The sequence below is a fragment of the Canis lupus genome, chromosome 1, assembly GCF_011100685.1.
Source record: "Canis lupus familiaris isolate Mischka breed German Shepherd chromosome 1, alternate assembly UU_Cfam_GSD_1.0, whole genome shotgun sequence".
Classification (NCBI taxonomy): Eukaryota; Metazoa; Chordata; class Mammalia; order Carnivora; family Canidae; genus Canis; species Canis lupus.
In genome coordinates this window covers 121,314,595-121,330,159 of record NC_049222.1, presented here as the reverse complement: position 1 = coordinate 121,330,159, position 15,565 = coordinate 121,314,595, and the positions used below count along the sequence as shown (strand labels likewise).

Below are 15,565 nucleotides of genomic sequence, written 5' to 3'. Positions count from 1 at the left end.
GTTGAAGGCAGGACCTGTTTTGCCACCAAATAGGGTGGAAGGTTCTGGTTGGGGAGAAATGGAGTTGGGCAGACACCTGAAGACCCCTCTCTCCTGCTGAAGCCCAGAAGAAGTAGAACTTCTGGTCCAGTCAGTGCTCAGACCTGGGTGGCTGGGGCACCTCCTCTGGACCCCGCGCTTTCGAGGCCCCTTCTCTGATCCTCATCACGTGGCTGCCTGAAATAGAGCCTGCACCCTCCGTGTCTCAGAGCCTGTGCTCCGGGGACTGGGACCCTGGCGTCCTTGCCTGCGTCCAGGGTGACAGGGTCCTCACACCCTGGCCTATGCGGAGCACACTGCTGGTGTGCGCTGAGCCCCAGGAGGCGAAGTACAGGGAGTAGGTGTCGCGGCCACAAGCTCCCAGGGATGGTCACGTACACACGTGTGGGTGGGAGGCTGGTGAGGAGGAGGCCCTGCTGCTGCGGCTCCATGGACACCCGGCCCGGGCTGGGGGTGAGGGCACAGCCCGAAGTGACTGATGTGGAGGCCCCAGGACATGTTTTCTCACTCAAGTGCGCTCCTAGGACCTCGGGACAGGGTTGAGAGCCTGGAGTCCAGGGCTGCGCAACCCTGGGTTTAAATCCTGCTCCATCTGCTCCGGAGCTCTTGACCTCCGAGAGTTAGCACCTCTGTGTTGCAGCCTCTCCACCCATAAAACAGGAATAAGCCTGTTAAGGAGGCCGTGGAGCTGCGGGCGCTGTAGCCAGCCTAGCTGCGGTCTCGCTCCCACACCCTCGCCCGGTTAGGCCCGTGGGACAGGAAACCCGGCTGAGACTCAGAGACTAAGGGAGTCTCCGGGAAGCAGCAGGAGTGGGCCTTCTCCTTCCAGAAGTGCTCCTCATTCTGCCCCCTGCTCCTGGGACACGCGGGCCGGCCCCGTGCACCCCTCCAGGGCGCCTCGTCGGCCCTGTAGCTCTCCCGGTGCTCCCAGACCAAGGCCACCAGATGGAGGTGCCCAGGCTGAGAGAGGGAGAGAGAGAGAGAGAGATTGAGGAAAGCCCTTCCTGCTCTCAGGCCTGCTGGGCAGGGCCGAGCACAGCTGGCTTCCCGGGCCCCAGAACCTTCTGGAGCCATCCCCCAGCCTGCCCTCCCGCCCGCCACAGCGCTGATGCTGGAGCACATCTCCATCCACAAGGCTTTCAGCAGCTCTCAGCGCAGAGAAGCCCACCAGGGTCCTCGGAGGGAGGGGGCTGGAGCGCTACGGGTCCCTGAGGCCTGAGGCTCCCTCCCGAGACATCCCAGGGCGCTGCTGTGTACGGCCTGTGGGGTGCCCGAGGCCTCGGGACGCCAGCGTCTGCGTGAGCTTCCTGGGGCTGCCCCAGCAGGATTCTGGAAACTCGGTGCCTTAAAACAATAGAAATCGGTTCTACTCCAATTCTGGAGGCTGCAAGTAGGAGGTCCAGGTGTTGGCTGGTCGTGCTTTCTCCGGAGGCTCAGGTGCGGGGGGCGGCAGTGCGTCCTGCGCCTCTGGCTTCGGCGGCCCCTGGGCTGGTAGCCACGTCCCTCCGAGCTCTGCCTCTGGCTTCACGCTGCTGTTTCCACTCCGCGCCGTCTCCTCTCTGTGTCTCTCACAGGCACGCCCCTCGCTGGAGTTAGGGCTTATTGAATAATCCGGGAGGAAGGGGGGACTCTCTTTATCTCAAGTCCCTCAACTTAGTTATACGTCCAAAGACCCTTTTTTCCCCCCAAATACACTCACGTTTACAAGTTCCGGGGGGTTGGGATGTGAGAGTGTCATTTTGGGGAGCACCTTTCAGCACACTGTGGTGGCTTCATCTGGAAAGCACGAGAGGTAATTGTATCAGCCTCAACGTCGGTGAAAATGGAACAAGATAATGTACATTCGGGACGCCCGGGGGGCTCAGCGGTGGAGCATCTGCCTTCAGCCCAGGGCGTGACCCCGGGGTCCCGGGATCGAGTCCCGCGTTGGGCTCCCCGCATGGAGCCTGCTTCTCCCTCTGCCTGGGTCTCTGCCTCTCTCTGTGTCTCATGAATAAATAATTAAAATCTTAAAAAAATAAAATAAAAAGGTTTATTTGTTAAGCTGAACCGAAGCAATCCTTAATGTCATTTGCAAACTCAGAGTAAGGACCTTCATGACACAGGCACACAGGTCCTCCCGCCCCCCGCCCCCGCAGGTCCCACACAAGGCGTTCGCAGGGGCGGGGACCAGCAAGTCCACCAGACAGGCTTCGCTGTCACCCGAAGGCCGCCTCCATCATGCCAGCGACAGAAGCGGACGGGACATAACAGCTGAGGTTTACAAAACACACATGCACTTGGGGAGGACACCCTGGCAGTGCATCAAAACATGGAACGCATGTCCTTTGTTCCAGCTCAGCCCCGTCGGGGAAGCGTCCTGCAGAGAGCGGGGCCGGGCCGTGTGCAGGGGGGTGTGCTCAGTGCTGTCTGCTGGGTGCTCGCTGCTCAGAAGGGCCGGCGGGGGGAGGGGGCCCGGGATGGGGGGGCTGGATGGGGACACAGAGGCCGTGGGAGAGCAGACAAGGGGCAGGGGAGCCGAGAGGTGAAAAAAGGGAAACTACAGCCTCATCCAGGTGGAGGAGGAATGACTGAAAGCCCAGAGTTGCCCCCAAAGCCCGCACCTGTCTGTGGCGTAGGGGGCAGGGCCTGAGAAAGCCAGTCATCCGCGCGGGCGGGTGGTCACGTTCTCCTTGTGCACTTGTGCACACGTAGCATGGGTGGTGGTGAGGCTCGCCCACAGCCACGGGTGTGCACAGGGGCCCCGCAGTCACCAGCCCGCCTGTCAGCCGCGCGGGCCCCACAGGGAAGAAGGCAGCGCCAAGGACGCCCTTGACCTTCTGCTGCTGCTCAGCGTCCGTATCTCCCAGCAAGGATGGCGAGGGAGCTTACAGGTGTCGCCGCCAACTTCAGTAACTGTCCTTACCCAGCCCGGCAGGCGATAGGTCTGTGCAGCCGCAGGGCCTGCTGTGAGGAAGCTCTAGGAGCCCCTGGCCTTCTCCCTTCCTCCGAACGCCACCCCGAGCCCCCCAGTCTGCAGCACAAGGGGCTCAGGAGGCGGCTCCCACCTTAATTCTGCTCTATGGGTTTGGGGACTTTGCTCTATGGGTTTGGGTTTGGTCCTGGGCAGCTGGTGCACCTCGACCGGCAGGGCGCGTCACCCGCTGAACCACGGGCTCCTGACACCCGCCAGGAGGCCCCTGGGGATTATCTGGGGTGGGGGCGAGGTCAGGCCTGCCCCAGGGGTGTGCTTGGCGCCAAGGCCCCGGGCTCCAGGGAGTGTCCCCGCCCGGGGCCGGGACACAACCAGGCCCAGGAGGGGGCAGGGGTGAATCACCACAAAGCTATGTCGACAGGTGCAGTGAAACCCTGATACGCTGGGAACCCGGCCTGCGGGCCCATCCCCGGGGAGGCTCGCTCCCCCCCCCCCCCGGCTTCCCTATTTTGTGCTTCCGAAGCTTTGTTTCTCCACAATGGAAGCATTTCTGAGCTCCTGCCTTTGTAAACAGATACGGCTGGGCAAGGCGGTGCTTCTCCAGCACGGAGGGGCCCCGCTTTCTCGTCCTGGGGAGCAGGTCGTCAAGCCCTAGTTGCTCCGACGCTGCTGTGCGACACGCGGGGTCCAGTCACCTGCCTGGCCTCGGCCTGGTCCGTGCAACCTGGGTCTAAAGGCCCGGCCCACCTCCCACAGCGGCAGGGGCCGGAGTCCTGCACACGTCGCCCTCGGATGGGCTCGCCCCGGCCCAGAGCCAGCGGGGCCCTCCCCCGGGCAGCAGCGCAGCTTAGATTTGCGTCTGGCAGGACGGACTGCGGAGGGTGGACGTCAGCAGTCCTGGGGCCGCACGTGGGGGGGCGCAGGGGCCGGGGCCTCAGCAGGAGGCGCTGAGGATGCTTCCAAGGGGAGAGCGCGGGTGTTGGCTCTCCTGAGGCGGGGCCTGGGGCTTTCTGCAAAACAGAGAAGGCAGGTCTGCTCTGCGGTGCCCCCTTTTCCTGGCACCCTAAGGACTGGAAAAGGGGAAATGAAGGAGATGAAGTTTCAGCGTCTGTGCGATGTTGGCCCAACTCTGAGCAAACGTCCCAGAGCCTCTGAGCCCCCCTCCACCCTCAGCAGGGGCGGTGGCCAATCCAAATGGCACCCTTCGGGGGTGAGGACGGGCTCCAGGGAGACCCCGTCCCCAGGGCTGGGAGGCGGCCCCTCTGCAGGACGCATAAAGCTGCCCTGGAAGCCCAGCTGCTGTGGGAGCAGGAGCCCGGATCCCCAGGAGCCCAGGCCCTGCTCGCCGCTCACCATGGTGTCTGCGGGACGGCGTGCCTGGCAGCCTGGGGGCCTGGCACCTCCCTCGAGATCGCATCTGGGCCTCCTTGAAAGTCCCCGTCCCCACGGCCGAGGGCTGCGCCCTTTCTCGGAGGGACGGATGGACGGACGGCGGGGCCGCGGGGCTGCAGTGTCCACACTTCCCTCTCACGTCACGCAGCACAGCCCCTGTCACCCGCCCCCAGCCCCGCTGCAGTCCTCATGAGCTGCTGGGCATCCCATGGCACTTCTCGGGTCCAGCCTCCACTCCAGCACCCAGCACCCGTGGAGTAGCAGCCTGGCACCCCGCGGCGGCAGGGGCCGGTGGCGACAGCCGAGAAGGGCCGTCCTTCCTGTGTTCACAGCCTGAGGGAGAGATCTCGCCTTGGACCCACGTGCCAGGAGATGAGGTCACCCAGGGCAGGAGGTCACAGCTCATCGGGGCCACTGGGGGAGAGGGCGGGGTCCAGGGGCTGCGGGGGGGGCACCGAGTGGCAGCCCCAGATTCAGGGGCGTCCGCGCTCTAGCCCTCTGCCGGGTGCTCTGGCCGGGCTCTGCGGTCCTCCTGGAGGCTCAGCTTCCCCTCCTGGGACAGCCCCGCGCAGCGACCTCGCTCTTAGGTCCCCACTGCCGGCGGCGAGGGATCCCTCGTCGTGTGCACCTTTGCCAGGTGCCAGAAAGAGAAAGACTGGGCCCGCAGGTGCTCCGCGGCTGGGGTAGAGACTTACCTGTAAGCAGATTGCAGCACAAAGTAGCGACAGATGTTTGCCCAGGGGGCCTCGGGAGTGAGTGATTGTGCCTGGGGGCGCCCCCGGGGCACTGAGGCAGGAGGCGCTCGGAGGCTGGAACACGCAGCAAACAGGTACCGAGCCTGGAGCGGGTTCTTCTTCTTCTATTTTTTTTTTTTCCTAACTCCACGTTCCTCCGTTTTCCATTCATCCATCCTTTCTTGATTATGTGCTGTGAGCCAGGCACAGAGAAGGCCCCCAGGATAGACACAGCCCTCCGTCCATGACCTAAGGGACAGAGGCTTCCCTGGCACAGGGTCGCCCCCCACCCCCCGCCACCTGCCTCCACAGCACCGAGACAGCCCTGGGGTGCTGGGGGAACCAAAGGTGGCCTCCCACGGCACCGTGGCCCCCAGCACGGCTGCACTCGGGCGGGGCTCAGTACGACACGTCGACAGCTGTGCGATGTGAGCTGCGGCTGGTGGGAGCGAGGGGATGGGGGTCCGAGGCTTCAGGAAGCATTGCCTAGGAGGGCTCCCTGCCCCGGGGAGCAAGGACGCCGTGAGCACAGGAGGTGGCACAGAGGCACCCAAAGGCTCGCGCCGCTCAGGATGGCTGGGGAGAGGTAACAGGCACGGGGCGGGGGGGGGGGGGGGAGGGCTGCGTGCCATGTAAGCCCAGACCCAGGGCAGCGGGCGTGGCAAGCCCACCCGAACACAAGGAGCGGGCCTCACCCCCCCCTCTGGTGCTCAGCCAGGGTTCCTCGGAGGGCAGACCTGAGACCACGTCCTGTGTGCAGGGAGGTGAGGTGGGAACTCAGCCCCGGGAGCAGGAGTGAGGGATGGGGGTGCAGCGGAGGCGGAGGGTTAGGGCCGCTGCCGGGGGGCCCGCAGCTCAGCCCACGGGCCCATCGTGTCTCACAGCCATGTGCCCCGGGCAGGGCGGCCCGGCCTGCAGCTCACGTGCTGCAGTGCAAGTGTCAGGCAGCAGGTGCAAGCAGGTGTGAGAGGTCACGAGGGACAGTGTCCGATACACGCAGGGCAGGAGCAAGCGGCCCAAGGCCCGGCCAGGGCCCACAGGGCGGGTGCCGGGGCACAGGGCTCCCAGCGGCGCCCACAGGCCATGCGCTCGGGGCTCGGAGACACGCTGAAGCGGCCAGTCCCAGCCGCGTGACGTGGGTCTTCGTCTGGGGCCTCATTCCCCGGACCCTGGGCCCTGCACATAGGGCAAGGGCATGGGAAGGTGCAGTCGGGGCCCGGGAGGGAGCACACGAGGCCGCGGGTACGCTCGGGGGCAACCACCCAAGAGGTGCCCGGAGCTCTGTCCCTTGGGAAGACTCGGGAAGGAAGGCGTGGCTCAGATTTGTCTCTCTCGGCGGGGCGGGGCTGGGGGGGTGCAGGTCGCCAGCTGGGGGCCGCTTCCGGGGATGCTGGTTCCCCGGCACTGGGGCAGGAGGTCAGGAAGGAGTAGCTTCCCGCGGTTTGGGACCAGGCTCTCCGCAACAGAGACGCGGACCCCAACTGTCCTGTCCAACGAGGCCCTTGCCCCGGGCCTCAGCCCCAGGGCACCGGAGGTGGACGGCGGGGTCCCCGGGCTGGCCAGGACGGGCCACCTTGCGTCCCTCTGCCCAGACACAGAGCGCTTGAGCCAACCCGGCCCGTCTGTCTCTGCCCCGCTCTGGTTTCCCCACAGCCCGCATCCCCCTCCGTCCCCGGCACGGGCTTATTGGATTATTGGATTACGCCCTGTGTCCCCCAGGGACATGCTCAGCCCCCTCCCCGCACCCCCAAGGACAGGGACTTGGTCTAACCCAGGGGTCAGCGCTCGAGCCTGGCACCTGGAAGATGCTCAGCGGCACCTGAGGGACGAAGGCAGGAAGGACCAGACGCGTGAGCCCCCAGAGCGCCTGGCCCTCCACCCTGGTCTGGTCTCCTGGGCTGCAAAGCAGGCCCCTGAGCCGCACACTAAGTGGCCCTGCGGGATCCCCCGGGTGGCAGCCCGGCCTCCCATGGCTGGTGCTCATCGTCGGGCCGTGGACCCCGCCAGGCACAGGGCACAGGGGCACAGGGCACAGCACGGCCATCTCCAGCTGGGCGAGTCCCCGAAGGCCTGGGCTCCCACCCCCCCGGCTCCCGTCCCCCCCGTCCCCCCGGGCTCCCAGCTCCCATCCCCCCTGGGCTCCCATCCTTCCCAGGCTCCCAACTCTCCCGGGCTCCCGACCCCCCGGCTCCCGTCCCCTGGGCTCCCATCCCTCCTGGGCTCCCGACTCTCCTGGGCTCCCGACCCCTCGTGCTCCTGACACCCCAGCTCCAGTCTCCCTGGGCTCCCGACCCCCTGGGCTCCTGTCCCCCCTGGGCTCCCATCCCTCCCGGGCTCCCGTCTCCCCGGGCTCCCGTCTCCCCACCCGCCGCCCGGCGTCCACCCGGGACCCACGGCCTCCCTCGCGCGCGGCCTTCCCCGTAACGTCGCGGCAGGATTCAAAAGGTTAAAGCAGAGTGAACTGTTAATTTTAATGCTTTCTCTAAGCTTCAGTTTTAATAAGCGAAAATGATGTTCTTATTTGCAGTAAAGTGGTGTTATAAAATTCTGTCTGTCAAGCTCATTTTAAAACCATGGAAATAAATGATCTGACAAAATCAGGCTATTAGACAAGTGAGGAAGAGTGATTTCCATAAAAGTAGAGGAGCTGTTCCTTAATTTCACACTTGGTAGTCTTTTGGGTCGACTAAATTTTTAAATAAGTGATAAAATTATATTAGCGCAATTGCATTTTTATAGATTTTTTTGGTCATTGTACTCTTTTTCAATCCCTTTATTTTAACTCAAACTGTTCTGCTGAAAGGTTAGTCTCAACTTGGGTTAGCTCGTAACAGTCTGGCCGCCCGGGCTCACGCAGGCCCAGCGGGGTCCAGTGGGATCCAGCGAGGTCCAGCGGGGTCCAGTGGGGTCCTGCGGGGTTCATTGGGGTCCGGCGGGGTCCAGCGAGGTCCTGCAGGGTCCTGCGGGGCCCAGCAGTGTCCAGTGGGGTCCAGTGGGGTCCAGCGGGGTCCGGCAGGGTCCAGAGGGGCCTGGCGGGGGCAGGCCAGGCATAGCCGGCGGAGGTCGGAGGGCCGGGTGGACACCCAAGGTGCCTACCCCCTGCCCGCAGCCGGCCCGCCCGCTTCTGAGCTCACTCAGCTTTTGCTCAGAATAAGGAAAACAAGCAGGAGACTGCGTGTTCCCCAGAAACCCCTGTTCTTGCAACTCAGGGTGGACATTCGGGGACAGGACGGGTCGGTGTTGGCGCAGAAAGCTGGGATGCGGGCAGATGGAGGGAAGGTGGCCCATCCGTGATCCCTCATGTGTCCCCCACCCGAGCCCAGTGGGCTCCTCAAATCATCAGGTGGCCGGGTCAGGCCTCGGGCCAAGCCCAGAACTCAGGCGTCGGGGGGGAGTGAGGGGTCGGGGGTGCTGAAGCAGCCTCCGCCAGACGGACGGGGCCTGGTGGTGGGATCTGATTTTTCTTTTTATTTAAAGATTTTATTTATTTTATTCGTGAGAGACACACACAGAGAGAGAGGCAGAGACACAGGCAGAGGGAGAAGCAGGCTCCATGCGGGGAGCCCGATGTGGGACTCGATCCCAGGACTCCAGGATCACGCCCTGGGCTGAAGGCGGCGCTAAACCGCTGGGCCACCAGGGCTGCCCGGGATCTGATTTTTAATAATCACAACAGCACGGCAGGTATGAGCTTTTGGCCTGTCGCTTGCCACGGCTGACGCTCACTTCCCAGGCCGAGGGTCCAGAGCGCAGATGTTGGCCCTGCGCAGACTCAGGCTCGCCGGCCTCCGGGGTCCTCTTCTCTTTGCTCCCCCCCACCCCCACTTGGGCCCAAATCTGAAACCCGGCAGGCCAGCAACTCACGCTCACCCCCGCCCTCCCCTCCCCGCTGCAGCCTGGGCTCCTCCCCGTGTCCCCCCCAGCTCCGCCCCTGTCTGGGCCACGGCCACGGTCACCCTCACCCACCCCGTCCACGCCTGGCTCATCTCTCGCAGGGGCTTCTCGTACATCAGCCAAGTCCCCGCGGTCAGACGACACCAAGTAAAGGTCCAGCCGTCGGCTGCTCCCTGCCCCCTGCCCCTCCGGGGTTGGGTCTCCGTCAGGATCTGAGGCTGCACAGAAAGCTCGGGGCTCAGTCTCAGCACCTCCACCCCTGGCCCCTGGGTGCCTCGCCCGTGCGGCTCTCCAGGGCACCCCAGCGCAGTGGTTTCTAGAAACTCCTTCGTGCTCTTCCAAGAGGAAAACGAGCCTGTGTCACGTCCCGAGGATTGAACACAGGTCGGCCGAGCCCCTCCAGGGGGCCGGGCACCGTGCGGGGCGACAATGCAGACCCCCTGTCTCTTTTGCTGGGAAGGGGGTGGCGCTCACCTGGGAAACCCAGCTCGCAGAACAAAGGAGCATCCTGCTCCCCGGGGAGGGCACGGCCACCCCGGTGTCTGACAGAGGGGGAGGCCGGCTGTGAGAGCCCCCACTCCGGACACACCGAGCCGGGGCATCGACTCACCCCGTGCAGTTCCTTTTTCATTAATTTAGCAAATGTGCAGCGGGTGCTTCCGCAGAAGGCTTATTTCCCAGCAGGGCGGTGGCCGGGATGCCCGTTTTCACCTGGAGGACTTACGGGGCTGGATGTTTGGCCCCGGTGGTGGGGGGCGGAGGGAGAGAAGAGGCCTGGGAACGTGGAGCCTCTCTGTGCCTCAGTTTCTCCATCTGTGCCATGATGCTGGAAGGTGTGCAAGGACTCCCCCAGCCCCGGCACTGCACGGTGTGTGTGTGGAGGGGGAGCGGGGTGGGCCGGCAGGCCATGCCCCCCGCCCGCCAGGGACCACCTGCCCGGCACTCCAGAGAGCATCCCGTGGGCGCAGGAGTCCCGCTCGCCGTCTCCACAGCGTCTCCGAGAGGCGCCCGGCAGCGGGAAGCCGGGAGTGTTTCCCGGGAAAGAGGAGGAAGTGCCGGCTGGGCACAGCCTGCAGGGTGGCCGAGGAGGGGCAGGGCTGTCTCTGCCTAGGAAGGAAGAAAGAAGAAGTCCAAATTAGTCATGTTGTATTACTTCTTTTTATGGCAATGCTCTGAAAGTCTGCAAATGTCAGCATGTTAATTTACTGTCACTCAGTGATATTATTTCATCCTTTCAAAAATGTGTTTCTTGCATTTTCAGTAGCATACTCCAAGTGTTCTCCATCTCAAAGTTTCTATAGATAGTGCGACTACTTTCACTCTGACCGGTGCCAAAATGTAGAAATTCATCGCTGGCTGTAGCCACATATATGTTACGAGCGGAGTCGGGGACTTGGGTTTCCTGCTCGCGGAGCCGGGGGAGAGGTCTGATTTCTCTCTCTGCGCTTCCACCACCCCTCGTCCTCCTAAAAATGCTCTGGGGTTTCTCTCTCAAGGAAACGCGCGGTCGGTCGGAGGGAAATGGGAGGAATGGGAAGGGCTGGGTCATGGCTGGGTTTGCCTGCGGAGCCCGAGCCCTCCCCGGCTCCGCGCAGCCCACCCCCACCCGGCTGCTTCTCCTATGGTGGCAAACTTATTTCAAAAATTCTGATGAAACACTTGGTAAATTTTGTTATTCTGTGATGATAATAAATCATTATAGCCTTAAACACTTCTCTAGCTTGGAGTCTCAGCCACAAATTATCTTGTCATTCTGACCAAAACATTCTCCAAAAAAGCTTGACAAGTGCTAAAACCCAGAACATGAAACCATGTGTTGTTGTGAAAGCAAGATTCAGAAATGTCAATTAATTAGATTAAGAGGCTACTTTTAGCTTTACTCGTGTTGCCAAATAACCCTTAAAATACGCATAGCAGTGGAAATCTACCTCCGCGGTACAGCACTTCTGCGCCGAAGGAAGACAATGGATCGGACTAATGGACGAAATTATTGTCTCTGTCAGCCCGCCCGAGAGAATGATCTAGAAGCAAATGTCTTGCTTCTTTTTCCACAGTGTGGCTTCCCAAGCTGGGTGAATCCTGCCATTTATGAATTCAAGTAGTTCCCCGCACCCCGCCCCTCTGAAATCATCTACAGATCTAGAAGGAAAAGTCAAGCCTTTTTTGTACGCCTTGACTAAGAAGATGGATTTTTAATGTCTTTCTGTGCTTTTTTTTTTTAATTTGCATTTGCATTTTGAAGTTCACTTTGTAAAAAAAAAAAAAAAAGAAAGAAAAAGAAAAAAGAAAGAAATATATATCGTGGAGAAATTATTTAAATGTTTTTTTATCCCTGTTTCTTGAAAATCTTATCTTTAAATAATCTATATCCTCCATTTTATTTATGCCATAAACTGTTCCTATATTTTAATGGTCTGTTTGCTTTAAAAGGGGTTGTTGGTTTTAATAGCTCAGTTACTATCTTTGTAAACTAAACTCCTTCTGACGAAATTCGAGCAGATCATCTCTGCCTGTGTGTGGAAGGCACATTCCAACCCCTGAAAAGGAAATTTAAGCCAAATAAATGTTCTGCCCAAATTAAAATACATAAAATGAATAGTTAAGTTGGACAAGAGCTGATGGACGGAGCAGTTGGGACATGTGGGTGTTGGGAGAGCTGGCTGCCAGGCAGGGCCTCAGCAGAGAAAACCCAAATGAAATTAGTCCCCCGACCCCCTTTGTCCACCCCCCGGGCCTAAGGGGCTGCAGTGTGGGCACGATGCCTTCCTGGGGCCGGCGGGATGGGGCAGGCCGAGTGGCACGGGGAGGGGTGATGTGGGGTCATTCCCTGCCGGGAACTTGGGGGTCGCGGCCCCCCTACGCCCCGCCGCGGTGCCGCGCTCCCTCTGCCCCCCTCAGCCCTCCTGGGGGTGGGGGGAGGACACGGGCTGCAAATTCACCTCCACGTTCTCAGGGCAGCTGGGCCCACCTTGATTCTATTATGATCCCCGTGGATCCCGACACTAACTTTATGACAGGGCATTCTTGTGGGGGCAGGACACATCTGCTCGCACCAAGGAACGGCGGGGGTGGGGTGGGGGCAGGATGGGCGACGTCTGGAGCTGCAGGACTGCCTCCCCTCCTGGCATTCGCAACCTTGCCACCCACTGCCCACCGCTACCCCAGGCAGCGGGTGCCAGGAGCCTGGACGGTGCAAAGGCCAGCTGCCTTGGCCCCCCTGGCTGGGGTGGTGGGGGTGCCCCCATCCTGCTGGGCACCGCAAGGTGTGCCCTGGGCCGGGGCTGCGACTTCCTGTGGGAGGGACTTCCTGTGCCTCCTGTGCGGCCCGGAGCAGGTGGGGCGCTGCAGCCCCTCGCCAGGTTCCCACGTCTCCTGGTTCTTGGGGTCCCCCCCCGACCGCTCACTGTACTTCCTTCCCCTCTCAGCCAATCTCACTGTTTCTAGCCAGCAATGAGGCAATTAATGAGCTGTACAGAAGCCCTACGTTATCTCTGGAACTAGATGGGTAATAAACACATAAATAAGTAAATAATTAAATAACTAAATAAAATAAAACGGATGAGTGAGGCATCCGGGGCTCCAGTCTCCCTGGAATAAGTAGCAAAGGGGAGTGGAAACAGCAGGGGGTGGGGGGTGGGGGGCCCCTGAGCTCTCGAGGCATCTCCGTGGCTGGTGGCTGACGTGGGGAGTTATCTTGGCCCAGTCACTCCCCTTCGTGGGGAGCCCTCCCACTCGGACCAGTGGGCAGGGGTTCCCTGGTTAAGGCCTACAGAAGTGCTGGGGCCCAATGGGTAGGGAACTCCCTGGTTAAGGCCTGCAGGAGTGCAGGGGTCCAGCGGGGAAAGGGGCCCCTGGTTAAGGTCTACAGGAGTGTAGGGGCCACATGGGAGGGGTCCCCTGGTTAAGACCTACAGGAGTGTGGGGGCCCAGCTGGGAGTGGGGCCCCTGGTTAAGGCCTATAGGAGTGCGGGGGCCCAACAGGTAGGGAGCCCCCTGGTTAAGGCCTACAGGAGTGCAGGGGCCACACAGGAACATGGACATTTGATGAGCCAGGTGGCAGGTGCTCCATAGAGCCCCTGCCCATCTCCCCTGTGCCCGCCAAGGGCTTCGTCCTGCAAGTCCCCGGGTCTCTACGCCCCATGCACGGGTGGTGGTGGGGGAAGTGCTCAGCCAGCGACAGGCAGGAGGTGGGGATGCCCAGCCCCCTGGCCCTCGGATGGGACCACTCGGGGGGTTCCTGGCCGGATCCTGCAGAGCCTTCCAGGGCAGCCTGCTCCTGAATGCACGTGGAAGTGGCTTCCTCCCCTTACCGGTCCCCTCTCACCCCTGCCCCCTTCACCTCCCACTCGGTCCTACCTGTGCTTCCTGGGATCACCTGTCAGAGGGACAGCCGACCCTCCAACGCCCATCTCCCATCCCGGCCTCACTTCTGGAGGAGCCTAGCCCAGGAGACAAATAGGTGGGGGAGGGGGCCACCCGAGAGCCACCGCGCCGCGGCCTGAGGCGGGCAGCCATGCACTGTCACGGAGCAATGTGACGTCGAGAGATCTGTTTGAAACCTCCCCGTTTCCAAGACTCGGCAATGAATTAAAGTCGAGTTTGTCTGGTTCCTAAGTGGGGCTCACACCCAACGAGCTGCAGGTCCTACTCCGTCCACAGGCGACAGTCCACGACCTTTGCCAGCTGAATATTCAGCATTCAGCTCAGGCGCCAGAGAGTCCGGCTTTCTGGAATCTACTTTCTAGTACACTCTGGTCCGCAGCCACTTCAGGGGCTAGGAGGTGCGACAGAAAGGACCAAAAGCCTTTGGGCGAGAGAAGCCCCCGTCTGTAGGGCACGGCCCTCCAGCTGTCCCTTAAGCAGCCAGGAGGGTCCCAAGGTTAGCAGCGTCCAGGGACGTTTCCACCCAAGGAAGAGGAGACGCTGCCCACTGCCCCGCCCCGCCGGTGCTTGCCACTAGGACGACCTGCCCCTGGCGCCCAGTGGAGGTCCCATAGCTCGGCTTCCCACCAGCCTTGGCCCTATTGCTCTCTAGAAAACCGAGATCCTTTATTCAGAGGAGCCGCCTCCTGAGGAGCCTGAGAATCTCCCTGGAGCTCATCACCCCAGTGGCAAAGCTGCGGCTGGACATAGGCAAGACACAAAGAGGAACGTCCACCACCCTGCAGATGGAGCCCTCTGCATCCCAAACCTGAACCCTAAGCGTGCGGCTTGAACCTGGCCTCGGGGGAGAGGCAGAATCACAGCGGTTGTCCAGGAGCGCCCCAATCCCTGCCGCCCCGGGCGCTGGCCCCCAGGCTGCTGCGCGGGACCTGGACGGGGAGCTGCCCACGCGCGGAGCGGAGACACGAGAGGGAGAAGGACGGAGGGAGCCGGGTTCCCGGGGTAGCACCAGGCACCTGCGCCCAGCGGTGGCGGGAGCCGCCAAGCCCCACCTTCGCGTCCCTGGGCCACACTCCCCGCCTGAGACCCCGAACCCACTCCTGCCGACAGCATCCCGACGAGCACTGGAAGGGAAGGGGCGGCCGTGAGGTCCGAGTCCTGGAAGGCAGCGGGGGGGGGGGGGGGGGCGCGAGGGCCCCTGGGACCCGCCAGCCTGCACGCCAGGGAGTGGATGTGCCCACAACCCCTACCTGGTTAAGAATCTGCGGGAGACATCCTAAAAGAGCCCCACGTGGGAAACACCATGGAACGGGTTACAGGAAAAGACAGACAGACAGACAGACGGCAAACCACCTGTGGGGCCGCAGCGTTTAATTTCAGGGGATCCGGGGGGCGCTGCTCAGGAGGTGACCGTCCCCCGCAGACGAGCCACAGGCCTCCCGACTATTCCTCACAGCGGGGCCGTGGCCTCCCCTGCCCTCGTGTCCCTGCAGTCGCCAATCTTATCGGACCCTCAAGGCCCGGGCCCGCCGCGCCGAGGATGGGCTCCCCGCCAGGGCTCCTCCACGTTCAGGGACTGAGCCTTGTAATTCCGCTTTGTTTGCTGCCCACCCTCGCTCAAGCTCGGACGTCTGACATCTATTTGTCACTATTGTTTTGTCTCCTTTCTCCAGCTTGGCTCCAAACTGGCCCGAGCCCAGCGCCGGGTCTTAGGCTTTTGCTTGGTCCCTGGTGCCGGTGCAGGGTGGGGGCGGGGTGGGCGGGCTGCCCTCTGGTCCCCGGGTCCAGCCCCTGGGGACGCGAAGGCTCAGCCCCCCTGGGAACCGTGCAGGGTCGCAGGAGAGCCTCCCGGGGCCCCCACCTCAAGTGTCAGGCACGCAGACGCTGCTCGGACCTCCGCTCACGACAAAGCCACGGGCCCCCACGTTCAGGAGAGCCAACGCCTACTACCAAAGGGGCCGTGGGGCCCAAGTCCCCTCCACGCCCTCCTCCATCTGCTCCCAGAGCCTCCAGGGAGCCCCGGCCCCGGGCCCCGTGTCCTTCCGCTGCCCCGCGCCGACCCGGGCCTGCCTCTCCACGGGAGACAGAGGGGACAGAGGGTCGAGCTGCCCCGTGGACGCCTCACATCTCCACCTTGAGTCTGATTCCGCGGATTGGGTCTGTCTCTTCCACAGCCTCAGGAGGACCAACCCCCCCCCCCCCATCAGAC

At 62.4% G+C, this 15,565-nt stretch overlaps 1 protein-coding gene across 3 annotated transcripts in view; it reads right to left on the bottom strand.

Moving 5' to 3' along the window:
• Positions 1 to 7,531: 7,531 nt before the first annotated feature.
• Positions 7,532 to 15,565, bottom strand: part of TSHZ3 (teashirt zinc finger homeobox 3) — an 85,658-nt gene continuing 77,624 nt past the window's right edge. For 2 of the 3 annotated variants that reach the window (XR_005354813.1, XR_005354815.1), the window contains exon 4: positions 7,532 to 10,080. The gene's annotated coding sequence lies outside the window, so the exon portion shown is untranslated. The remainder of the gene's footprint in view (positions 10,081 to 15,565) is intronic. The other variant, XR_005354814.1, reaches the window with a different exon arrangement.